General features: G+C 47.5%; 15 non-coding genes across 15 annotated transcripts; 5 read left to right on the top strand and 10 right to left on the bottom strand.

The window, feature by feature from the left end:
* Positions 1–1,354: 1,354 nt before the first annotated feature.
* trnav-aac (transfer RNA valine (anticodon AAC)) lies at positions 1,355–1,427 on the bottom strand. The gene has a single exon. It is a non-coding gene; the product is annotated as a tRNA-Val (tRNA).
* Positions 1,428–2,488: 1,061 nt separating this feature from the next.
* trnav-cac (transfer RNA valine (anticodon CAC)) lies at positions 2,489–2,561 on the bottom strand. The gene has a single exon. It is a non-coding gene; the product is annotated as a tRNA-Val (tRNA).
* Positions 2,562–2,805: 244 nt separating this feature from the next.
* On the top strand, positions 2,806–2,877 carry trnad-guc (transfer RNA aspartic acid (anticodon GUC)). The gene has a single exon. It is a non-coding gene; the product is annotated as a tRNA-Asp (tRNA).
* Positions 2,878–6,734: 3,857 nt separating this feature from the next.
* Positions 6,735–6,807, bottom strand: trnav-aac (transfer RNA valine (anticodon AAC)). Its single transcript has one exon. It is a non-coding gene; the product is annotated as a tRNA-Val (tRNA).
* A 1,061-nt stretch (positions 6,808–7,868) lies between these two features.
* Positions 7,869–7,941, bottom strand: trnav-cac (transfer RNA valine (anticodon CAC)). The gene has a single exon. It is a non-coding gene; the product is annotated as a tRNA-Val (tRNA).
* Positions 7,942–8,185: 244 nt separating this feature from the next.
* trnad-guc (transfer RNA aspartic acid (anticodon GUC)) lies at positions 8,186–8,257 on the top strand. The gene has a single exon. It is a non-coding gene; the product is annotated as a tRNA-Asp (tRNA).
* Positions 8,258–11,604: 3,347 nt separating this feature from the next.
* On the bottom strand, positions 11,605–11,677 carry trnav-aac (transfer RNA valine (anticodon AAC)). The gene has a single exon. It is a non-coding gene; the product is annotated as a tRNA-Val (tRNA).
* A 1,061-nt stretch (positions 11,678–12,738) lies between these two features.
* trnav-cac (transfer RNA valine (anticodon CAC)) lies at positions 12,739–12,811 on the bottom strand. Its single transcript has one exon. It is a non-coding gene; the product is annotated as a tRNA-Val (tRNA).
* Positions 12,812–13,055: 244 nt separating this feature from the next.
* Positions 13,056–13,127, top strand: trnad-guc (transfer RNA aspartic acid (anticodon GUC)). The gene has a single exon. It is a non-coding gene; the product is annotated as a tRNA-Asp (tRNA).
* Positions 13,128–16,474: 3,347 nt separating this feature from the next.
* Positions 16,475–16,547, bottom strand: trnav-aac (transfer RNA valine (anticodon AAC)). Its single transcript has one exon. It is a non-coding gene; the product is annotated as a tRNA-Val (tRNA).
* A 1,061-nt stretch (positions 16,548–17,608) lies between these two features.
* trnav-cac (transfer RNA valine (anticodon CAC)) lies at positions 17,609–17,681 on the bottom strand. Its single transcript has one exon. It is a non-coding gene; the product is annotated as a tRNA-Val (tRNA).
* Positions 17,682–17,925: 244 nt separating this feature from the next.
* trnad-guc (transfer RNA aspartic acid (anticodon GUC)) lies at positions 17,926–17,997 on the top strand. The gene has a single exon. It is a non-coding gene; the product is annotated as a tRNA-Asp (tRNA).
* Positions 17,998–21,856: 3,859 nt separating this feature from the next.
* On the bottom strand, positions 21,857–21,929 carry trnav-aac (transfer RNA valine (anticodon AAC)). The gene has a single exon. It is a non-coding gene; the product is annotated as a tRNA-Val (tRNA).
* A 1,061-nt stretch (positions 21,930–22,990) lies between these two features.
* On the bottom strand, positions 22,991–23,063 carry trnav-cac (transfer RNA valine (anticodon CAC)). The gene has a single exon. It is a non-coding gene; the product is annotated as a tRNA-Val (tRNA).
* Positions 23,064–23,307: 244 nt separating this feature from the next.
* trnad-guc (transfer RNA aspartic acid (anticodon GUC)) lies at positions 23,308–23,379 on the top strand. Its single transcript has one exon. It is a non-coding gene; the product is annotated as a tRNA-Asp (tRNA).
* The last annotated feature ends 1,734 nt before the right edge of the window (positions 23,380–25,113 follow it).

Below are 25,113 nucleotides of genomic sequence, written 5' to 3'. Positions count from 1 at the left end.
CTATTACCAGCGCAATACATATATGTACATATATATACACACACATACATATACACTGTTATTGTATATATTTTTTTTTTTTCTGCATGGAAGTATGAGGGACTTTAATAGTCTCCATCTGTTGTCTTTCTTATCAATCCCTACTCTATTGTGTGCACAGTGCTAAAGATTGTGCTCAGTGGATGGCTGCACACCACCTGAAGCTAGCTAACCACTTGCACCATGGTTATCCTCTCTTGAGGCACAGCCATCTCAAGGGTCTGGCCAAGGATTGCAATACCAAGCCCCAGCATCCAACTTCAACTGGGAAGCACCTAGCCCACCAGCCACCCTGCCTGCATACCAACCAGCCCCATCGTACTTGAAGGCCTTCTCCAAGCGAGCTTCCCAAGGGATTGTTACCTCCAGCAGGATGACTTGCGTGGAGGTTTCGAACACAAGAACAACATCAGGTCTGAAGCTGTCTGTGGCCATCAAACTGTTCAACTCCTCCCTCTGAATGTCAGACTTTTTTTTTTTTACCAGCGCAATACATATATGTACATATATATATACACACACATACATATACACTGTTATTGTATATATTTTGTTTTATCTGCGTGGAAATGTGAGGGACGTTAATAGTCTCCATCTGTTGTCTTTCTTATCAAGCCCTACTCTATTGTGTGCACAGTGCTAAAGATTGTGCTCAGTGGATGGCTGCACACCACCTGAAGCTCAGCCTTGGCAAGACTGAGCTGCTCTTCCTTCCACGGAAGGCATCTCCCACCCATTCTCTTTCTTCCAGGGAAGGCATCTCCCATCCATGCTCTTCCTTCCAGGGAAGGCATCTTCCATCCATGACCTCTCCATTCCCATTGAGAACTCTGTGGCGTCCACAGCTTGGACTGCAATGACCCTGGGTGTGACACCGGATGACCAGCTGTCCTTCGCTGCCAACCTGGCTGCGACGACCCACTCCAAAAAATTCATTCTCCACAGCATCAGGAGGATACGTCCATTCCTGTCCCAGGAGGCACCGCAAGTTCTGGTCCAGGCTCTTGTCATCTCGCACCTAGACTACTGAAACCTGCTCCTGGCTGAGAGTGACAGCGTGGAGCATGGAGCATTGTTCTGCTCTCCGCGAAGTGCCGATGCAGAAATAGGCAATATAAAAGCATGACTGTGTGAGTCAAGTTGTTTGTCCCTGTCTTTCATTCACTCACATGGCTTGGCATACCACAGCTATCCAGAAGACGTTGAACTAATTCTGTCCTTTCCCCGGTCTGAAAATGTGGCAGTCAAAATCTCTGCGTGTGTTGCTGAGTTCAATGCAGTTAACGTAATAATCAGAGTGAACAGCAAAGAGTCATGTTTCCGCCCGGTTTCGAACCGGGGGCCTTTCGCGTGTTAGGCGAACGTGATAACCACTACACTACGGAAACTGTTGAAAAGCAGCTTTCACCCGCATGCGCGACACCCGAGAGTGACGGGCATGTTCACCTGGGCCATCTGCCTTGAGATGACAGTTAGGCATCTTTATTGAAAAAAAAAATGTGGAATCCGGATTTTATTTCCATGGGCAGGACATGATCTATCTGGGCGGGCCGCTCAAGTATAGCCTATGTATGGGAAACACTGGTGTGCACAGTGCTAAACGTTGTGCTTGCGCCTGTCATTCACTCACATGGCTTTACTTACCACAGCTGAATTATTTCTGTCTTTTCCCCGGTCGGAAACCAAGGTGGCAGCACCAATTTCTGCGTGTCTTGCAGGCATCTCTCAGTGGATGTCTGCACACAGCCCGCCGGCAGCTCAACCTCCACAACACTGAGCTGCTCTTCCTCCCAGGGAAGGCATCTGCCAACCTGGCTGCTACGACCCACTCCAGAAAATTCATTCTCCACAGCATCGGGAAGATACATGCGTTCCTCACCCAGGAGGCACCGCAGGTGCTGGTCCAGGCTCTTGTCATCTCGCACCTAGACTACTGGAACTCGCTCCTGGCTTAGTGCGCAGCTAAAGCACCTGGCGATTCTCGTCGAAAAGGGCCAAAAACCAGTGTGGAACCATCCTCCTTTGTATAGTGGACAGTAAGATGTGTAACTAACACAAGCAACAAAGAATTCTTTTTTAGACATCAAAAAATTCAGGGTTTGGTATGTACTTCGGTTTTGCGACACTGAATGACCAGCTATCCTTCGTTGCCAACCTGGCTGCAACGACCCACTCCTGCAAAGTCATTCATCAGGAGGATACATCCGTTCCTCACCCAGATTACTGAAACTCGCTCCTGGCTGGTGTGCCTGCATGTGTCACCTCTTATTGTTTCTGAAGTAGCACTTGAAGCAGTTCAGCATATTTGATGAAGTTGATGTACTTGCATGATTCCTCCAATTCTTGGGTTGTATCCACATGGTTGAATGTACTATTTGTAAGTCACTGTGGATGAAAGCATCAGCTAAATACATTTAACGTAATACCAGGAGCGAACAGTAAAGAATAGTGTTTCCGCCCGGTTTCGAACCGGGGACCTTTCGCGTGTGAGGCGAACGTGATAACCACTACACTACGGAAACTGTTGAAAAGCAGCTTTCACGCGCATGCGCGACACCCGAGAGTGACAGGCATTTTCACCCAGGCCTCTACCTTGAGATGACAGTTAGGCATCTTTATTGAAAAAAAAAAGTGGAATCCACAGCTATGCAGATGACACTGAATTATTTCTGTCTTTTCCCCAGTCTGAAAGCAAGGTGGCTGCTCAACCTCCACAACACTGAGCTGCTTCTTCGCTGGGGAGGCATGTTGATGTCCTTGCATCATTCCTCGTTAGTATAGTGGACAGTATCTCCGCCTGTCACGCGGAAGACCGGGGTTCGATTCCCCGACGGGGAGATTTGACTTTTCTACCAGTTCCTGATTATTCACCAAGGCAGACAAAGGTAATACAGCAGAAAGAAGAAGAAAACTAGGCAATATGGGAGTATGAGGGACGTCAATAGTCCTGCTTGCTTATTTGTGCTGCTGTAAAATCCTGTGTGTATTTCTATGTCTAGGTATCAAAAGGCAAATCATTAAAGTTCAAGCGTTTGGAAGACCTCTAGACAGACGGTCACAAGAAGCATCCTGATGAGACTTGCATCTGGAGAGCTGAGCACAGGCCACCTGCCCCTCTGCCTTCTGCTAAGAACAGGCTAGCCTTCACCATCCGGATCAGAGCGTGAGTACTTAGATGGGTTTTTAAACAAGATTCCTCTCTGCGTAGTCACTGTCGTGTAAACAGGAATGCTACACAGAGATTAACCTAAAGCTGAAGTTGGGGGGCGCCTCTGTGGCACATTTCCTGCCTTTCTCCAATCTATCACTATCTTACCAAGGCAAAAAAAAGCTGGAACTGGTTGTACATTTTTGCATCCATTTCAGTGAAACACTAACAAGATTAATGGTAAAAATGGTACCTTTTTTTTTCTAGAAAAGGTGGATTGTCTACACACTCAGATTTGGTAAGTCGTGTAGAAACTATTCAGTCACGACAGGTGGGAATGAGTACACAGGAAGTAAAATGATCCCAGAAAATGACTCGTCAACTCTCACAGATGTCCTGCAACCTTTTAGACGTCATGTTGATGACTGTGAAAATGAGTAATACTTGTTGTTTTTTTGTAACTTATGTGCTGTTTAAACCATTATAAAACACAAACTGGAGGTCAAGTCTAAGCTCTGATATACTTAATTCACTGAAAATTCAGGCAATCATTGATGTGCTGGAAACTTGAGGCGCAGCCATATTTAGAATCAACGTGAAAGAATCAAAATATTTCTTCTTCTTTGGACCCCACTGTATATACTTCATGATTCATGGGAGGAGCAATACATCTACCGATGCCTCTGGATACATCTTCAATGATGTTCCTAGAATCATCATTTGTTTCGGGTCATGATACAGCCTCCTCCAGGAGACCCACCTGAGGCTGATCAGACATCAGCTTGTGTCCAGATGGCTAGCTAACCACTTGCACCATGGTTATCCTCTCTTGAGCCACAGCCATCTCAAGGGTCTGGCCAAGGATTGCAATACAAAGCCCCAGCATCCTACTTCAACGGGGAAGCACCTAGCCCACTAGCCACCCTGTCTGCATACCAACCAGCCCCATCGTACTTTAAGGCCTTGTCCAAGCGAGCTAGGATGACTTACGTGGAGGTTTCGAACACAAGAACTACATCAGGTCTGCAGGTGTTGAACACGATGTGCTGAGGGAACTTGCAGAGGTTCCTGCAGATCCCTAGGATGCTGGCTGCTCCCCAGCGCTGATGCCACCGCTTGCTTCACGCACAGATGGTTTCTTTAATGACCTTCACTACAGAAAAGGATTTCCTGTAAGCTATGTGTCAGAATCAGAAACACTTAACTTGGAGGATGCGGGCATCGATCCCGCTACTTCTCGCATGCTAAGCGAGCGCTCTACCATTTGAGCTAATCCCCCATTTCCTATCCTCTTAGAGAGGAGAGGACCCTGGACCTGCTGTCCAGGGTATGCTAAGGTGAAGGATGCATACAGCCCTCCGCCCACCCCCCTAGGTAGGTCAGACCACAACCTCACTGGCTTATGAGACATTTCAGCAATGTTTTGAGGTGACTGACTGGCAAGCGCTCTGTGAGCCACAAGACATTGATGGGCTCACAGAGTGCAGCACAGATTACATCAACTTCTGTGCAGACTCCACTGTCCCAGCAAGGACTGTTCATTGTCATTCAAACAACAAGCCATGGGTGACAAAGGACATCAAGGCCATCCTGAATGCAAAGAAGAGGGCTTTCAGAGGTGGCAACAGGGAGGAGGTGAGAACGATTCAGGGGGAACTGAAGGTGGAGATCAAGGAGGCCAAGGAGAAGTACAGGAGGAAGCTGGAATGGAAACTCCTGACTGGCAGACCACAGTATGTGCACAGAGTGGTCATTGTATATATCTTGTTTGTTCTGCATGGAAGTATGAGGGGCGTTAATAGTCCCTATCTGTTGTCTTTCTTACCAAGTCCTACTCTATTGTGTGCACAGTGCTAAAGAAGAAATCATTAGATGTTTCGGGTCAACATCATACAGCCTCCTCCAGGAGACCCAGCTGAGGACACACACAGCCATCTCAAGGGTCTGGCCAAGGATTGCAAGACAAAGCCCCAGCATCCAACTTCAACTGGGAAGCACCTAGCCCACCAGCCACCCTGCCTGCATACCAACCAGCCCCATCGTACTTGAAGGCCTTGTCCAAGCGAGCTTCCCAAGGGATTGTTACCTCCAGCAGGATGACTTACGTGGAGGTTTCGAACACAAGAACAACATCAGGTCTGAAGCTGTCTGTGGCCATCAAACTGTTCAACTTCTCCCTCTGAATGTCAGACTTTCTATTACCAGCGCAATACATATATGTACATATATATACACACACATACATATACACTGTTATTGTATATATTTTTTTTTTTTCTGCATGGAAGTATGAGGGACTTTAATAGTCTCCATCTGTTGTCTTTCTTATCAATCCCTACTCTATTGTGTGCACAGTGCTAAAGATTGTGCTCAGTGGATGGCTGCACACCACCTGAAGCTAGCTAACCACTTGCACCATGGTTATCCTCTCTTGAGGCACAGCCATCTCAAGGGTCTGGCCAAGGATTGCAAGACAAAGCCCCAGCATCCAACTTCAACTGGGAAGCACCTAGCCCACCAGCCACCCTGCCTGCATACCAACCAGCCCCATCGTACTTGAAGGCCTTCTCCAAGCGAGCTTCCCAAGGGATTGTTACCTCCAGCAGGATGACTTGCGTGGAGGTTTCGAACACAAGAACAACATCAGGTCTGAAGCTGTCTGTGGCCATCAAACTGTTCAACTCCTCCCTCTGAATGTCAGACTTTTTTTTTTTTACCAGCGCAATACATATATGTACATATATATACACACACATACATATACACTGTTATTGTATATATTTTGTTTTATCTGCGTGGAAATGTGAGGGACGTTAATAGTCTCCATCTGTTGTCTTTCTTATCAAGCCCTACTCTATTGTGTGCACAGTGCTAAAGATTGTGCTCAGTGGATGGCTGCACACCACCTGAAGCTCAGCCTTGGCAAGACTGAGCTGCTCTTCCTTCCACGGAAGGCATCTCCCACCCATTCTCTTTCTTCCAGGGAAGGCATCTCCCATCCATGCTCTTCCTTCCAGGGAAGGCATCTTCCATCCATGACCTCTCCATTCCCATTGAGAACTCTGTGGCGTCCACAGCTTGGACTGCAATGACCCTGGGTGTGACACCGGATGACCAGCTGTCCTTCGCTGCCAACCTGGCTGCGACGACCCACTCCAAAAAATTCATTCTCCACAGCATCAGGAGGATACGTCCATTCCTGTCCCAGGAGGCACCGCAAGTTCTGGTCCAGGCTCTTGTCATCTCGCACCTAGACTACTGAAACCTGCTCCTGGCTGAGAGTGACAGCGTGGAGCATGGAGCATTGTTCTGCTCTCCGCGAAGTGCCGATGCAGAAATAGGCAATATAAAAGCATGACTGTGTGAGTCAAGTTGTTTGTCCCTGTCTTTCATTCACTCACATGGCTTGGCATACCACAGCTATCCAGAAGACGTTGAACTAATTCTGTCCTTTCCCCGGTCTGAAAATGTGGCAGTCAAAATCTCTGCGTGTGTTGCTGAGTTCAATGCAGTTAACGTAATAATCAGAGTGAACAGCAAAGAGTCATGTTTCCGCCCGGTTTCGAACCGGGGGCCTTTCGCGTGTTAGGCGAACGTGATAACCACTACACTACGGAAACTGTTGAAAAGCAGCTTTCACCCGCATGCGCGACACCCGAGAGTGACGGGCATGTTCACCTGGGCCATCTGCCTTGAGATGACAGTTAGGCATCTTTATTGAAAAAAAAAATGTGGAATCCGGATTTTATTTCCATGGGCAGGACATGATCTATCTGGGCGGGCCGCTCAAGTATAGCCTATGTATGGGAAACACTGGTGTGCACAGTGCTAAACATTGTGCTTGCGCCTGTCATTCACTCACATGGCTTTACTTACCACAGCTGAATTATTTCTGTCTTTTCCCCGGTCGGAAACCAAGGTGGCAGCACCAATTTCTGCGTGTCTTGCAGGCATCTCTCAGTGGATGTCTGCACACAGCCCGCCGGCAGCTCAACCTCCACAACACTGAGCTGCTCTTCCTCCCAGGGAAGGCATCTGCCAACCTGGCTGCTACGACCCACTCCAGAAAATTCATTCTCCACAGCATCGGGAAGATACATGCGTTCCTCACCCAGGAGGCACCGCAGGTGCTGGTCCAGGCTCTTGTCATCTCGCACCTAGACTACTGGAACTCGCTCCTGGCTTAGTGCGCAGCTAAAGCACCTGGCGATTCTCGTCGAAAAGGGCCAAAAACCAGTGTGGAACCGTCCTCCTTTGTATAGTGGACAGTAAGATGTGTAACTAACACAAGCAACAAAGAATTCTTTTTTAGACATCAAAAAATTCAGGGTTTGGTATGTACTTCGGTTTTGCGACACTGAATGACCAGCTATCCTTCGTTGCCAACCTGGCTGCAACGACCCACTCCTGCAAAGTCATTCATCAGGAGGATACATCCGTTCCTCACCCAGATTACTGAAACTCGCTCCTGGCTGGTGTGCCTGCATGTGTCACCTCTTATTGTTTCTGAAGTAGCACTTGAAGCAGTTCAGCATATTTGATGAAGTTGATGTACTTGCATGATTCCTCCAATTCTTGGGTTGTATCCACATGGTTGAATGTACTATTTGTAAGTCACTGTGGATGAAAGCATCAGCTAAATACATTTAACGTAATACCAGGAGCGAACAGTAAAGAATAGTGTTTCCGCCCGGTTTCGAACCGGGGACCTTTCGCGTGTGAGGCGAACGTGATAACCACTACACTACGGAAACTGTTGAAAAGCAGCTTTCACGCGCATGCGCGACACCCGAGAGTGACAGGCATTTTCACCCAGGCCTCTACCTTGAGATGACAGTTAGGCATCTTTATTGAAAAAAAAAAGTGGAATCCACAGCTATGCAGATGACACTGAATTATTTCTGTCTTTTCCCCAGTCTGAAAGCAAGGTGGCTGCTCAACCTCCACAACACTGAGCTGCTTCTTCGCTCGGGAGGCATGTTGATGTCCTTGCATCATTCCTCGTTAGTATAGTGGACAGTATCTCCGCCTGTCACGCGGAAGACCGGGGTTCGATTCCCCGACGGGGAGATTTGACTTTTCTACCAGTTCCTGATTATTCACCAAGGCAGACAAAGGTAATACAGCAGAAAGAAGAAGAAAACTAGGCAATATGGGAGTATGAGGGACGTCAATAGTCCTGCTTGCTTATTTGTGCTGCTGTAAAATCCTGTGTGTATTTCTATGTCTAGGTATCAAAAGGCAAATCATTAAAGTTCAAGCGTTTGGAAGACCTCTAGACAGACGGTCACAAGAAGCATCCTGATGAGACTTGCATCTGGAGAGCTGAGCACAGGCCACCTGCCCCTCTGCCTTCTGCTAAGAACAGGCTAGCCTTCACCATCCGGATCAGAGCGTGAGTACTTAGATGGGTTTTTAAACAAGATTCCTCTCTGCGTAGTCACTGTCGTGTAAACAGGAATGCTACACAGAGATTAACCTAAAGCTGAAGTTGGGGGGCGCCTCTGTGGCACATTTCCTGCCTTTCTCCAATCTATCACTATCTTACCAAGGCAAAAAAAAGCTGGAACTGGTTGTACATTTTTGCATCCATTTCAGTGAAACACTAACAAGATTAATGGTAAAAATGGTACCTTTTTTTTTCTAGAAAAGGTGGATTGTCTACACACTCAGATTTGGTAAGTCGTGTAGAAACTATTCAGTCACGACAGGTGGGAATGAGTACACAGGAAGTAAAATGATCCCAGAAAATGACTCGTCAACTCTCACAGATGTCCTGCAACCTTTTAGACGTCATGTTGATGACTGTGAAAATGAGTAATACTTGTTGTTTTTTTGTAACTTATGTGCTGTTTAAACCATTATAAAACACAAACTGGAGGTCAAGTCTAAGCTCTGATATACTTAATTCACTGAAAATTCAGGCAATCATTGATGTGCTGGAAACTTGAGGCGCAGCCATATTTAGAATCAACGTGAAAGAATCAAAATATTTCTTCTTCTTTGGACCCCACTGTATATACTTCATGATTCATGGGAGGAGCAATACATCTACCGATGCCTCTGGATACATCTTCAATGATGTTCCTAGAATCATCATTTGTTTCGGGTCATGATACAGCCTCCTCCAGGAGACCCACCTGAGGCTGATCAGACATCAGCTTGTGTCCAGATGGCTAGCTAACCACTTGCACCATGGTTATCCTCTCTTGAGCCACAGCCATCTCAAGGGTCTGGCCAATCTTGCAATACAAAGCCCCAGCATCCTACTTCAACGGGGAAGCACCTAGCCCACTAGCCACCCTGTCTGCATACCAACCAGCCCCATCGTACTTTAAGGCCTTGTCCAAGCGAGCTAGGATGACTTACGTGGAGGTTTCGAACACAAGAACTACATCAGGTCTGCAGGTGTTGAACACGATGTGCTGAGGGAACTTGCAGAGGTTCCTGCAGATCCCTAGGATGCTGGCTGCTCCCCAGCGCTGATGCCACCGCTTGCTTCACGCACAGATGGTTTCTTTAATGACCTTCACTACAGAAAAGGATTTCCTGTAAGCTATGTGTCAGAATCAGAAACACTTAACTTGGAGGATGCGGGCATCGATCCCGCTACTTCTCGCATGCTAAGCGAGCGCTCTACCATTTGAGCTAATCCCCCATTTCCTATCCTCTTAGAGAGGAGAGGACCCTGGACCTGCTGTCCAGGGTATGCTAAGGTGAAGGATGCATACAGCCCTCCGCCCACCCCCCTAGGTAGGTCAGACCACAACCTCACTGGCTTATGAGACATTTCAGCAATGTTTTGAGGTGACTGACTGGCAAGCGCTCTGTGAGCCACAAGACATTGATGGGCTCACAGAGTGCAGCACAGATTACATCAACTTCTGTGCAGACTCCACTGTCCCAGCAAGGACTGTTCATTGTCATTCAAACAACAAGCCATGGGTGACAAAGGACATCAAGGCCATCCTGAATGCAAAGAAGAGGGCTTTCAGAGGTGGCAACAGGGAGGGGGTGAGAACGATTCAGGGGGAACTGAAGGTGGAGATCAAGGAGGCCAAGGAGAAGTACAGGAGGAAGCTGGAATGGAAACTCCTGACTGGCAGACCACAGTATGTGCACAGAGTGGTCATTGTATATATCTTGTTTGTTCTGCATGGAAGTATGAGGGGCGTTAATAGTCCCTATCTGTTGTCTTTCTTACCAAGTCCTACTCTATTGTGTGCACAGTGCTAAAGAAGAAATCATTAGATGTTTCGGGTCAACATCATACAGCCTCCTCCAGGAGACCCAGCTGAGGACACACACAGCCATCTCAAGGGTCTGGCCAAGGATTGCAAGACAAAGCCCCAGCATCCAACTTCAACTGGGAAGCACCTAGCCCACCAGCCACCCTGCCTGCATACCAACCAGCCCCATCGTACTTGAAGGCCTTCTCCAAGCGAGCTTCCCAAGGGATTGTTACCTCCAGCAGGATGACTTGCGTGGAGGTTTCGAACACAAGAACAACATCAGGTCTGAAGCTGTCTGTGGCCATCAAACTGTTCAACTCCTCCCTCTGAATGTCAGACTTTTTTTTTTTTACCAGCGCAATACATATATGTACATATATATATACACACACATACATATACACTGTTATTGTATATATTTTGTTTTATCTGCGTGGAAATGTGAGGGACGTTAATAGTCTCCATCTGTTGTCTTTCTTATCAAGCCCTACTCTATTGTGTGCACAGTGCTAAAGATTGTGCTCAGTGGATGGCTGCACACCACCTGAAGCTCAGCCTTGGCAAGACTGAGCTGCTCTTCCTTCCACGGAAGGCATCTCCCACCCATTCTCTTTCTTCCAGGGAAGGCATCTCCCATCCATGCTCTTCCTTCCAGGGAAGGCATCTTCCATCCATGACCTCTCCATTCCCATTGAGAACTCTGTGGCGTCCACAGCTTGGACTGCAATGACCCTGGGTGTGACACCGGATGACCAGCTGTCCTTCGCTGCCAACCTGGCTGCGACGACCCACTCCAAAAAATTCATTCTCCACAGCATCAGGAGGATACGTCCATTCCTGTCCCAGGAGGCACCGCAAGTTCTGGTCCAGGCTCTTGTCATCTCGCACCTAGACTACTGAAACCTGCTCCTGGCTGAGAGTGACAGCGTGGAGCATGGAGCATTGTTCTGCTCTCCGCGAAGTGCCGATGCAGAAATAGGCAATATAAAAGCATGACTGTGTGAGTCAAGTTGTTTGTCCCTGTCTTTCATTCACTCACATGGCTTGGCATACCACAGCTATCCAGAAGACGTTGAACTAATTCTGTCCTTTCCCCGGTCTGAAAATGTGGCAGTCAAAATCTCTGCGTGTGTTGCTGAGTTCAATGCAGTTAACGTAATAATCAGAGTGAACAGCAAAGAGTCATGTTTCCGCCCGGTTTCGAACCGGGGGCCTTTCGCGTGTTAGGCGAACGTGATAACCACTACACTACGGAAACTGTTGAAAAGCAGCTTTCACCCGCATGCGCGACACCCGAGAGTGACGGGCATGTTCACCTGGGCCATCTGCCTTGAGATGACAGTTAGGCATCTTTATTGAAAAAAAAAATGTGGAATCCGGATTTTATTTCCATGGGCAGGACATGATCTATCTGGGCGGGCCGCTCAAGTATAGCCTATGTATGGGAAACACTGGTGTGCACAGTGCTAAACATTGTGCTTGCGCCTGTCATTCACTCACATGGCTTTACTTACCACAGCTGAATTATTTCTGTCTTTTCCCCGGTCGGAAACCAAGGTGGCAGCACCAATTTCTGCGTGTCTTGCAGGCATCTCTCAGTGGATGTCTGCACACAGCCCGCCGGCAGCTCAACCTCCACAACACTGAGCTGCTCTTCCTCCCAGGGAAGGCATCTGCCAACCTGGCTGCTACGACCCACTCCAGAAAATTCATTCTCCACAGCATCGGGAAGATACATGCGTTCCTCACCCAGGAGGCACCGCAGGTGCTGGTCCAGGCTCTTGTCATCTCGCACCTAGACTACTGGAACTCGCTCCTGGCTTAGTGCGCAGCTAAAGCACCTGGCGATTCTCGTCGAAAAGGGCCAAAAACCAGTGTGGAACCGTCCTCCTTTGTATAGTGGACAGTAAGATGTGTAACTAACACAAGCAACAAAGAATTCTTTTTTAGACATCAAAAAATTCAGGGTTTGGTATGTACTTCGGTTTTGCGACACTGAATGACCAGCTATCCTTCGTTGCCAACCTGGCTGCAACGACCCACTCCTGCAAAGTCATTCATCAGGAGGATACATCCGTTCCTCACCCAGATTACTGAAACTCGCTCCTGGCTGGTGTGCCTGCATGTGTCACCTCTTATTGTTTCTGAAGTAGCACTTGAAGCAGTTCAGCATATTTGATGAAGTTGATGTACTTGCATGATTCCTCCAATTCTTGGGTTGTATCCACATGGTTGAATGTACTATTTGTAAGTCACTGTGGATGAAAGCATCAGCTAAATACATTTAACGTAATACCAGGAGCGAACAGTAAAGAATAGTGTTTCCGCCCGGTTTCGAACCGGGGACCTTTCGCGTGTGAGGCGAACGTGATAACCACTACACTACGGAAACTGTTGAAAAGCAGCTTTCACGCGCATGCGCGACACCCGAGAGTGACAGGCATTTTCACCCAGGCCTCTACCTTGAGATGACAGTTAGGCATCTTTATTGAAAAAAAAAAGTGGAATCCACAGCTATGCAGATGACACTGAATTATTTCTGTCTTTTCCCCAGTCTGAAAGCAAGGTGGCTGCTCAACCTCCACAACACTGAGCTGCTTCTTCGCTCGGGAGGCATGTTGATGTCCTTGCATCATTCCTCGTTAGTATAGTGGACAGTATCTCCGCCTGTCACGCGGAAGACCGGGGTTCGATTCCCCGACGGGGAGATTTGACTTTTCTACCAGTTCCTGATTATTCACCAAGGCAGACAAAGGTAATACAGCAGAAAGAAGAAGAAAACTAGGCAATATGGGAGTATGAGGGACGTCAATAGTCCTGCTTGCTTATTTGTGCTGCTGTAAAATCCTGTGTGTATTTCTATGTCTAGGTATCAAAAGGCAAATCATTAAAGTTCAAGCGTTTGGAAGACCTCTAGACAGACGGTCACAAGAAGCATCCTGATGAGACTTGCATCTGGAGAGCTGAGCACAGGCCACCTGCCCCTCTGCCTTCTGCTAAGAACAGGCTAGCCTTCACCATCCGGATCAGAGCGTGAGTACTTAGATGGGTTTTTAAACAAGATTCCTCTCTGCGTAGTCACTGTCGTGTAAACAGGAATGCTACACAGAGATTAACCTAAAGCTGAAGTTGGGGGGCGCCTCTGTGGCACATTTCCTGCCTTTCTCCAATCTATCACTATCTTACCAAGGCAAAAAAAAGCTGGAACTGGTTGTACATTTTTGCATCCATTTCAGTGAAACACTAACAAGATTAATGGTAAAAATGGTACCTTTTTTTTTCTAGAAAAGGTGGATTGTCTACACACTCAGATTTGGTAAGTCGTGTAGAAACTATTCAGTCACGACAGGTGGGAATGAGTACACAGGAAGTAAAATGATCCCAGAAAATGACTCGTCAACTCTCACAGATGTCCTGCAACCTTTTAGACGTCATGTTGATGACTGTGAAAATGAGTAATACTTGTTGTTTTTTTGTAACTTATGTGCTGTTTAAACCATTATAAAACACAAACTGGAGGTCAAGTCTAAGCTCTGATATACTTAATTCACTGAAAATTCAGGCAATCATTGATGTGCTGGAAACTTGAGGCGCAGCCATATTTAGAATCAACGTGAAAGAATCAAAATATTTCTTCTTCTTTGGACCCCACTGTATATACTTCATGATTCATGGGAGGAGCAATACATCTACCGATGCCTCTGGATACATCTTCAATGATGTTCCTAGAATCATCATTTGTTTCGGGTCATGATACAGCCTCCTCCAGGAGACCCACCTGAGGCTGATCAGACATCAGCTTGTGTCCAGATGGCTAGCTAACCACTTGCACCATGGTTATCCTCTCTTGAGCCACAGCCATCTCAAGGGTCTGGCCAATCTTGCAATACAAAGCCCCAGCATCCTACTTCAACGGGGAAGCACCTAGCCCACTAGCCACCCTGTCTGCATACCAACCAGCCCCATCGTACTTTAAGGCCTTGTCCAAGCGAGCTAGGATGACTTACGTGGAGGTTTCGAACACAAGAACTACATCAGGTCTGCAGGTGTTGAACACGATGTGCTGAGGGAACTTGCAGAGGTTCCTGCAGATCCCTAGGATGCTGGCTGCTCCCCAGCGCTGATGCCACCGCTTGCTTCACGCACAGATGGTTTCTTTAATGACCTTCACTACAGAAAAGGATTTCCTGTAAGCTATGTGTCAGAATCAGAAACACTTAACTTGGAGGATGCGGGCATCGATCCCGCTACTTCTCGCATGCTAAGCGAGCGCTCTACCATTTGAGCTAATCCCCCATTTCCTATCCTCTTAGAGAGGAGAGGACCCTGGACCTGCTGTCCAGGGTATGCTAAGGTGAAGGATGCATACAGCCCTCCGCCCACCCCCCTAGGTAGGTCAGACCACAACCTCACTGGCTTATGAGACATTTCAGCAATGTTTTGAGGTGACTGACTGGCAAGCGCTCTGTGAGCCACAAGACATTGATGGGCTCACAGAGTGCAGCACAGATTACATCAACTTCTGTGCAGACTCCACTGTCCCAGCAAGGACTGTTCATTGTCATTCAAACAACAAGCCATGGGTGACAAAGGACATCAAGGCCATCCTGAATGCAAAGAAGAGGGCTTTCAGAGGTGGCAACAGGGAGGGGGTGAGAACGATTCAGGGGGAACTGAAGGTGGAGATCAAGGAGGCCAAGGAGAAGTACAGGAGGAAGCTGGAATGGAAACTCCTGACTGGCAGACCACAGTATGTGCACAGAGTGGTCATTGTATATATCTTGTTTGTTCTGCATGGAAGTATGAGGGGCGTTAATAGTCCCTATCTGTTGTCTTTCTTACCAAGTCCTACTCTATTGTGTGCACAGTGCTAAAGAAGAAATCATTAGATGTTTCGGGTCAACATCATACAGCCTCCTCCAGGAGACCCAGCTGAGGACACACACAGCCATCTCAAGGGTCTGGCCAAGGATTGCAAGACAAAGCCCCAGCATCCAACTTCAACTGGGAAGCACCTAGCCCACCAGCCACCCTGCCTGCATACCAACCAGCCCCATCGTACTTGAAGGCCTTCTCCAAGCGAGCTTCCCAAGGGATTGTTACCTCCAGCAGGATGACTTGCGTGGAGGTTTCGAACACAAGAACAACATCAGGTCTGAAGCTGTCTGTGGCCATCAAACTGTTCAACTCCTCCCTCTGAATGTCAGACTTTTTTTTTTTTACCAGCGCAATACATATATGTACATATATATATACACACACATACATATACACTGTTATTGTATATATTTTGTTTTATCTGCGTGGAAATGTGAGGGACGTTAATAGTCTCCATCTGTTGTCTTTCTTATCAAGCCCTACTCTATTGTGTGCACAGTGCTAAAGATTGTGCTCAGTGGATGGCTGCACACCACCTGAAGCTCAGCCTTGGCAAGACTGAGCTGCTCTTCCTTCCACGGAAGGCATCTCCCACCCATTCTCTTTCTTCCAGGGAAGGCATCTCCCATCCATGCTCTTCCTTCCAGGGAAGGCATCTTCCATCCATGACCTCTCCATTCCCATTGAGAACTCTGTGGCGTCCACAGCTTGGACTGCAATGACCCTGGGTGTGACACCGGATGACCAGCTGTCCTTCGCTGCCAACCTGGCTGCGACGACCCACTCCAAAAAATTCATTCTCCACAGCATCAGGAGGATACGTCCATTCCTGTCCCAGGAGGCACCGCAAGTTCTGGTCCAGGCTCTTGTCATCTCGCACCTAGACTACTGAAACCTGCTCCTGGCTGAGAGTGACAGCGTGGAGCATGGAGCATTGTTCTGCTCTCCGCGAAGTGCCGATGCAGAAATAGGCAATATAAAAGCATGACTGTGTGAGTCAAGTTGTTTGTCCCTGTCTTTCATTCACTCACATGGCTTGGCATACCACAGCTATCCAGAAGACGTTGAACTAATTCTGTCCTTTCCCCGGTCTGAAAATGTGGCAGTCAAAATCTCTGCGTGTGTTGCTGAGTTCAATGCAGTTAACGTAATAATCAGAGTGAACAGCAAAGAGTCATGTTTCCGCCCGGTTTCGAACCGGGGGCCTTTCGCGTGTTAGGCGAACGTGATAACCACTACACTACGGAAACTGTTGAAAAGCAGCTTTCACCCGCATGCGCGACACCCGAGAGTGACGGGCATGTTCACCTGGGCCATCTGCCTTGAGATGACAGTTAGGCATCTTTATTGAAAAAAAAAATGTGGAATCCGGATTTTATTTCCATGGGCAGGACATGATCTATCTGGGCGGGCCGCTCAAGTATAGCCTATGTATGGGAAACACTGGTGTGCACAGTGCTAAACATTGTGCTTGCGCCTGTCATTCACTCACATGGCTTTACTTACCACAGCTGAATTATTTCTGTCTTTTCCCCGGTCGGAAACCAAGGTGGCAGCACCAATTTCTGCGTGTCTTGCAGGCATCTCTCAGTGGATGTCTGCACACAGCCCGCCGGCAGCTCAACCTCCACAACACTGAGCTGCTCTTCCTCCCAGGGAAGGCATCTGCCAACCTGGCTGCTACGACCCACTCCAGAAAATTCATTCTCCACAGCATCGGGAAGATACATGCGTTCCTCACCCAGGAGGCACCGCAGGTGCTGGTCCAGGCTCTTGTCATCTCGCACCTAGACTACTGGAACTCGCTCCTGGCTTAGTGCGCAGCTAAAGCACCTGGCGATTCTCGTCGAAAAGGGCCAAAAACCAGTGTGGAACCGTCCTCCTTTGTATAGTGGACAGTAAGATGTGTAACTAACACAAGCAACAAAGAATTCTTTTTTAGACATCAAAAAATTCAGGGTTTGGTATGTACTTCGGTTTTGCGACACTGAATGACCAGCTATCCTTCGTTGCCAACCTGGCTGCAACGACCCACTCCTGCAAAGTCATTCATCAGGAGGATACATCCGTTCCTCACCCAGATTACTGAAACTCGCTCCTGGCTGGTGTGCCTGCATGTGTCACCTCTTATTGTTTCTGAAGTAGCACTTGAAGCAGTTCAGCATATTTGATGAAGTTGATGTACTTGCATGATTCCTCCAATTCTTGGGTTGTATCCACATGGTTGAATGTACTATTTGTAAGTCACTGTGGATGAAAGCATCAGCTAAATACATTTAACGTAATACCAGGAGCGAACAGTAAAGAATAGTGTTTCCGCCCGGTTTCGAACCGGGGACCTTTCGCGTGTGAGGCGAACGTGATAACCACTACACTACGGAAACTGTTGAAAAGCAGCTTTCACGCGCATGCGCGACACCCGAGAGTGACAGGCATTTTCACCCAGGCCTCTACCTTGAGATGACAGTTAGGCATCTTTATTGAAAAAAAAAAGTGGAATCCACAGCTATGCAGATGACACTGAATTATTTCTGTCTTTTCCCCAGTCTGAAAGCAAGGTGGCTGCTCAACCTCCACAACACTGAGCTGCTTCTTCGCTGGGGAGGCATGTTGATGTCCTTGCATCATTCCTCGTTAGTATAGTGGACAGTATCTCCGCCTGTCACGCGGAAGACCGGGGTTCGATTCCCCGACGGGGAGATTTGACTTTTCTACCAGTTCCTGATTATTCACCAAGGCAGACAAAGGTAATACAGCAGAAAGAAGAAGAAAACTAGGCAATATGGGAGTATGAGGGACGTCAATAGTCCTGCTTGCTTATTTGTGCTGCTGTAAAATCCTGTGTGTATTTCTATGTCTAGGTATCAAAAGGCAAATCATTAAAGTTCAAGCGTTTGGAAGACCTCTAGACAGACGGTCACAAGAAGCATCCTGATGAGACTTGCATCTGGAGAGCTGAGCACAGGCCACCTGCCCCTCTGCCTTCTGCTAAGAACAGGCTAGCCTTCACCATCCGGATCAGAGCGTGAGTACTTAGATGGGTTTTTAAACAAGATTCCTCTCTGCGTAGTCACTGTCGTGTAAACAGGAATGCTACACAGAGATTAACCTAAAGCTGAAGTTGGGGGGCGCCTCTGTGGCACATTTCCTGCCTTTCTCCAATCTATCACTATCTTACCAAGGCAAAAAAAAGCTGGAACTGGTTGTACATTTTTGCATCCATTTCAGTGAAACACTAACAAGATTAATGGTAAAAATGGTACCTTTTTTTTTCTAGAAAAGGTGGATTGTCTACACACTCAGATTTGGTAAGTCGTGTAGAAACTATTCAGTCACGACAGGTGGGAATGAGTACACAGGAAGTAAAATGATCCCAGAAAATGACTCGTCAACTCTCACAGATGTCCTGCAACCTTTTAGACGTCATGTTGATGACTGTGAAAATGAGTAATACTTGTTGTTTTTTTGTAACTTATGTGCTGTTTAAACCATTATAAAACACAAACTGGAGGTCAAGTCTAAGCTCTGATATACTTAATTCACTGAAAATTCAGGCAATCATTGATGTGCTGGAAACTTGAGGCGCAGCCATATTTAGAATCAACGTGAAAGAATCAAAATATTTCTTCTTCTTTGGACCCCACTGTATATACTTCATGATTCATGGGAGGAGCAATACATCTACCGATGCCTCTGGATACATCTTCAATGATGTTCCTAGAATCATCATTTGTTTCGGGTCATGATACAGCCTCCTCCAGGAGACCCACCTGAGGCTGATCAGACATCAGCTTGTGTCCAGATGGCTAGCTAACCACTTGCACCATGGTTATCCTCTCTTGAGCCACAGCCATCTCAAGGGTCTGGCCAAGGATTGCAATACAAAGCCCCAGCATCCTACTTCAACGGGGAAGCACCTAGCCCACTAGCCACCCTGTCTGCATACCAACCAGCCCCATCGTACTTTAAGGCCTTGTCCAAGCGAGCTAGGATGACTTACGTGGAGGTTTCGAACACAAGAACTACATCAGGTCTGCAGGTGTTGAACACGATGTGCTGAGGGAACTTGCAGAGGTTCCTGCAGATCCCTAGGATGCTGGCTGCTCCCCAGCGCTGATGCCACCGCTTGCTTCACGCACAGATGGTTTCTTTAATGACCTTCACTACAGAAAAGGATTTCCTGTAAGCTATGTGTCAGAATCAGAAACACTTAACTTGGAGGATGCGGGCATCGATCCCGCTACTTCTCGCATGCTAAGCGAGCGCTCTACCATTTGAGCTAATCCCCCATTTCCTATCCTCTTAGAGAGGAGAGGACCCTGGACCTGCTGTCCAGGGTATGCTAAGGTGAAGGATGCATACAGCCCTCCGCCCACCCCCCTAGGTAGGTCAGACCACAACCTCACTGGCTTATGAGACATTTCAGCAATGTTTTGAGGTGACTGACTGGCAAGCGCTCTGTGAGCCACAAGACATTGATGGGCTCACAGAGTGCAGCACAGATTACATCAACTTCTGTGCAGACTCCACTGTCCCAGCAAGGACTGTTCATTGTCATTCAAACAACAAGCCATGGGTGACAAAGGACATCAAGGCCATCCTGAATGCAAAGAAGAGGGCTTTCAGAGGTGGCAACAGGGAGGGGGTGAGAACGATTCAGGGGGAACTGAAGGTGGAGATCAAGGAGGCCAAGGAGAAGTACAGGAGGAAGCTGGAATGGAAACTCCTGACTGGCAGACCACAGTATGTGCACAGAGTGGTCATTGTATATATCTTGTTTGTTCTGCATGGAAGTATGAGGGGCGTTAATAGTCCCTATCTGTTGTCTTTCTTACCAAGTCCTACTCTATTGTGTGCACAGTGCTAAAGAAGAAATCATTAGATGTTTCGGGTCAACATCATACAGCCTCCTCCAGGAGACCCAGCTGAGGACACACACAGCCATCTCAAGGGTCTGGCCAAGGATTGCAAGACAAAGCCCCAGCATCCAACTTCAACTGGGAAGCACCTAGCCCACCAGCCACCCTGCCTGCATACCAACCAGCCCCATCGTACTTGAAGGCCTTGTCCAAGCGAGCTTCCCAAGGGATTGTTACCTCCAGCAGGATGACTTACGTGGAGGTTTCGAACACAAGAACAACATCAGGTCTGAAGCTGTCTGTGGCCATCAAACTGTTCAACTTCTCCCTCTGAATGTCAGACTTTCTATTACCAGCGCAATACATATATGTACATATATATACACACACATACATATACACTGTTATTGTATATATTTTTTTTTTTTCTGCATGGAAGTATGAGGGACTTTAATAGTCTCCATCTGTTGTCTTTCTTATCAATCCCTACTCTATTGTGTGCACAGTGCTAAAGATTGTGCTCAGTGGATGGCTGCACACCACCTGAAGCTAGCTAACCACTTGCACCATGGTTATCCTCTCTTGAGGCACAGCCATCTCAAGGGTCTGGCCAAGGATTGCAATACCAAGCCCCAGCATCCAACTTCAACTGGGAAGCACCTAGCCCACCAGCCACCCTGCCTGCATACCAACCAGCCCCATCGTACTTGAAGGCCTTCTCCAAGCGAGCTTCCCAAGGGATTGTTACCTCCAGCAGGATGACTTGCGTGGAGGTTTCGAACACAAGAACAACATCAGGTCTGAAGCTGTCTGTGGCCATCAAACTGTTCAACTCCTCCCTCTGAATGTCAGACTTTTTTTTTTTTACCAGCGCAATACATATATGTACATATATATATACACACACATACATATACACTGTTATTGTATATATTTTGTTTTATCTGCGTGGAAATGTGAGGGACGTTAATAGTCTCCATCTGTTGTCTTTCTTATCAAGCCCTACTCTATTGTGTGCACAGTGCTAAAGATTGTGCTCAGTGGATGGCTGCACACCACCTGAAGCTCAGCCTTGGCAAGACTGAGCTGCTCTTCCTTCCACGGAAGGCATCTCCCACCCATTCTCTTTCTTCCAGGGAAGGCATCTCCCATCCATGCTCTTCCTTCCAGGGAAGGCATCTTCCATCCATGACCTCTCCATTCCCATTGAGAACTCTGTGGCGTCCACAGCTTGGACTGCAATGACCCTGGGTGTGACACCGGATGACCAGCTGTCCTTCGCTGCCAACCTGGCTGCGACGACCCACTCCAAAAAATTCATTCTCCACAGCATCAGGAGGATACGTCCATTCCTGTCCCAGGAGGCACCGCAAGTTCTGGTCCAGGCTCTTGTCATCTCGCACCTAGACTACTGAAACCTGCTCCTGGCTGAGAGTGACAGCGTGGAGCATGGAGCATTGTTCTGCTCTCCGCGAAGTGCCGATGCAGAAATAGGCAATATAAAAGCATGACTGTGTGAGTCAAGTTGTTTGTCCCTGTCTTTCATTCACTCACATGGCTTGGCATACCACAGCTATCCAGAAGACGTTGAACTAATTCTGTCCTTTCCCCGGTCTGAAAATGTGGCAGTCAAAATCTCTGCGTGTGTTGCTGAGTTCAATGCAGTTAACGTAATAATCAGAGTGAACAGCAAAGAGTCATGTTTCCGCCCGGTTTCGAACCGGGGGCCTTTCGCGTGTTAGGCGAACGTGATAACCACTACACTACGGAAACTGTTGAAAAGCAGCTTTCACCCGCATGCGCGACACCCGAGAGTGACGGGCATGTTCACCTGGGCCATCTGCCTTGAGATGACAGTTAGGCATCTTTATTGAAAAAAAAAATGTGGAATCCGGATTTTATTTCCATGGGCAGGACATGATCTATCTGGGCGGGCCGCTCAAGTATAGCCTATGTATGGGAAACACTGGTGTGCACAGTGCTAAACATTGTGCTTGCGCCTGTCATTCACTCACATGGCTTTACTTACCACAGCTGAATTATTTCTGTCTTTTCCCCGGTCGGAAACCAAGGTGGCAGCACCAATTTCTGCGTGTCTTGCAGGCATCTCTCAGTGGATGTCTGCACACAGCCCGCCGGCAGCTCAACCTCCACAACACTGAGCTGCTCTTCCTCCCAGGGAAGGCATCTGCCAACCTGGCTGCTACGACCCACTCCAGAAAATTCATTCTCCACAGCATCGGGAAGATACATGCGTTCCTCACCCAGGAGGCACCGCAGGTGCTGGTCCAGGCTCTTGTCATCTCGCACCTAGACTACTGGAACTCGCTCCTGGCTTAGTGCGCAGCTAAAGCACCTGGCGATTCTCGTCGAAAAGGGCCAAAAACCAGTGTGGAACCGTCCTCCTTTGTATAGTGGACAGTAAGATGTGTAACTAACACAAGCAACAAAGAATTCTTTTTTAGACATCAAAAAATTCAGGGTTTGGTATGTACTTCGGTTTTGCGACACTGAATGACCAGCTATCCTTCGTTGCCAACCTGGCTGCAACGACCCACTCCTGCAAAGTCATTCATCAGGAGGATACATCCGTTCCTCACCCAGATTACTGAAACTCGCTCCTGGCTGGTGTGCCTGCATGTGTCACCTCTTATTGTTTCTGAAGTAGCACTTGAAGCAGTTCAGCATATTTGATGAAGTTGATGTACTTGCATGATTCCTCCAATTCTTGGGTTGTATCCACATGGTTGAATGTACTATTTGTAAGTCACTGTGGATGAAAGCATCAGCTAAATACATTTAACGTAATACCAGGAGCGAACAGTAAAGAACAGTGTTTCCGCCCGGTTTCGAACCGGGGACCTTTCGCGTGTGAGGCGAACGTGATAACCACTACACTACGGAAACTGTTGAAAAGCAGCTTTCACGCGCATGCGCGACACGCGAGAGTGACAGGCATTTTCACCCAGGCCTCTACCTTGAGATGACAGTTAGGCATCTTTATTGAAAAAAAAAAGTGGAATCCACAGCTATGCAGATGACACTGAATTATTTCTGTCTTTTCCCCAGTCTGAAAGCAAGGTGGCTGCTCAACCTCCACAACACTGAGCTGCTTCTTCGCTCGGGAGGCATGTTGATGTCCTTGCATCATTCCTCGTTAGTATAGTGGACAGTATCTCCGCCTGTCACGCGGAAGACCGGGGTTCGATTCCCCGACGGGGAGATTTGACTTTTCTACCAGTTCCTGATTATTCACCAAGGCAGACAAAGGTAATACAGCAGAAAGAAGAAGAAAACTAGGCAATATGGGAGTATGAGGGACGTCAATAGTCCTGCTTGCTTATTTGTGCTGCTGTAAAATCCTGTGTGTATTTCTATGTCTAGGTATCAAAAGGCAAATCATTAAAGTTCAAGCGTTTGGAAGACCTCTAGACAGACGGTCACAAGAAGCATCCTGATGAGACTTGCATCTGGAGAGCTGAGCACAGGCCACCTGCCCCTCTGCCTTCTGCTAAGAACAGGCTAGCCTTCACCATCCGGATCAGAGCGTGAGTACTTAGATGGGTTTTTAAACAAGATTCCTCTCTGCGTAGTCACTGTCGTGTAAACAGGAATGCTACACAGAGATTAACCTAAAGCTGAAGTTGGGGGGCGCCTCTGTGGCACATTTCCTGCCTTTCTCCAATCTATCACTATCTTACCAAGGCAAAAAAAAGCTGGAACTGGTTGTACATTTTTGCATCCATTTCAGTGAAACACTAACAAGATTAATGGTAAAAATGGTACCTTTTTTTTTCTAGAAAAGGTGGATTGTCTACACACTCAGATTTGGTAAGTCGTGTAGAAACTATTCAGTCACGACAGGTGGGAATGAGTACACAGGAAGTAAAATGATCCCAGAAAATGACTCGTCAACTCTCACAGATGTCCTGCAACCTTTTAGACGTCATGTTGATGACTGTGAAAATGAGTAATACTTGTTGTTTTTTTGTAACTTATGTGCTGTTTAAACCATTATAAAACACAAACTGGAGGTCAAGTCTAAGCTCTGATATACTTAATTCACTGAAAATTCAGGCAATCATTGATGTGCTGGAAACTTGAGGCGCAGCCATATTTAGAATCAACGTGAAAGAATCAAAATATTTCTTCTTCTTTGGACCCCACTGTATATACTTCATGATTCATGGGAGGAGCAATACATCTACCGATGCCTCTGGATACATCTTCAATGATGTTCCTAGAATCATCATTTGTTTCGGGTCATGATACAGCCTCCTCCAGGAGACCCACCTGAGGCTGATCAGACATCAGCTTGTGTCCAGATGGCTAGCTAACCACTTGCACCATGGTTATCCTCTCTTGAGCCACAGCCATCTCAAGGGTCTGGCCAATCTTGCAATACAAAGCCCCAGCATCCTACTTCAACGGGGAAGCACCTAGCCCACTAGCCACCCTGTCTGCATACCAACCAGCCCCATCGTACTTTAAGGCCTTGTCCAAGCGAGCTAGGATGACTTACGTGGAGGTTTCGAACACAAGAACTACATCAGGTCTGCAGGTGTTGAACACGATGTGCTGAGGGAACTTGCAGAGGTTCCTGCAGATCCCTAGGATGCTGGCTGCTCCCCAGCGCTGATGCCACCGCTTGCTTCACGCACAGATGGTTTCTTTAATGACCTTCACTACAGAAAAGGATTTCCTGTAAGCTATGTGTCAGAATCAGAAACACTTAACTTGGAGGATGCGGGCATCGATCCCGCTACTTCTCGCATGCTAAGCGAGCGCTCTACCATTTGAGCTAATCCCCCATTTCCTATCCTCTTAGAGAGGAGAGGACCCTGGACCTGCTGTCCAGGGTATGCTAAGGTGAAGGATGCATACAGCCCTCCGCCCACCCCCCTAGGTAGGTCAGACCACAACCTCACTGGCTTATGAGACATTTCAGCAATGTTTT

The sequence above is a fragment of the Enoplosus armatus genome, chromosome 19 (genome assembly GCF_043641665.1).
Source record: "Enoplosus armatus isolate fEnoArm2 chromosome 19, fEnoArm2.hap1, whole genome shotgun sequence".
NCBI lineage: Eukaryota > Metazoa > Chordata > Actinopteri > Centrarchiformes > Enoplosidae > Enoplosus > Enoplosus armatus.
Note: the sequence above shows the minus strand (reverse complement) of the source record. Positions and strands in the feature narration are given on the sequence as shown.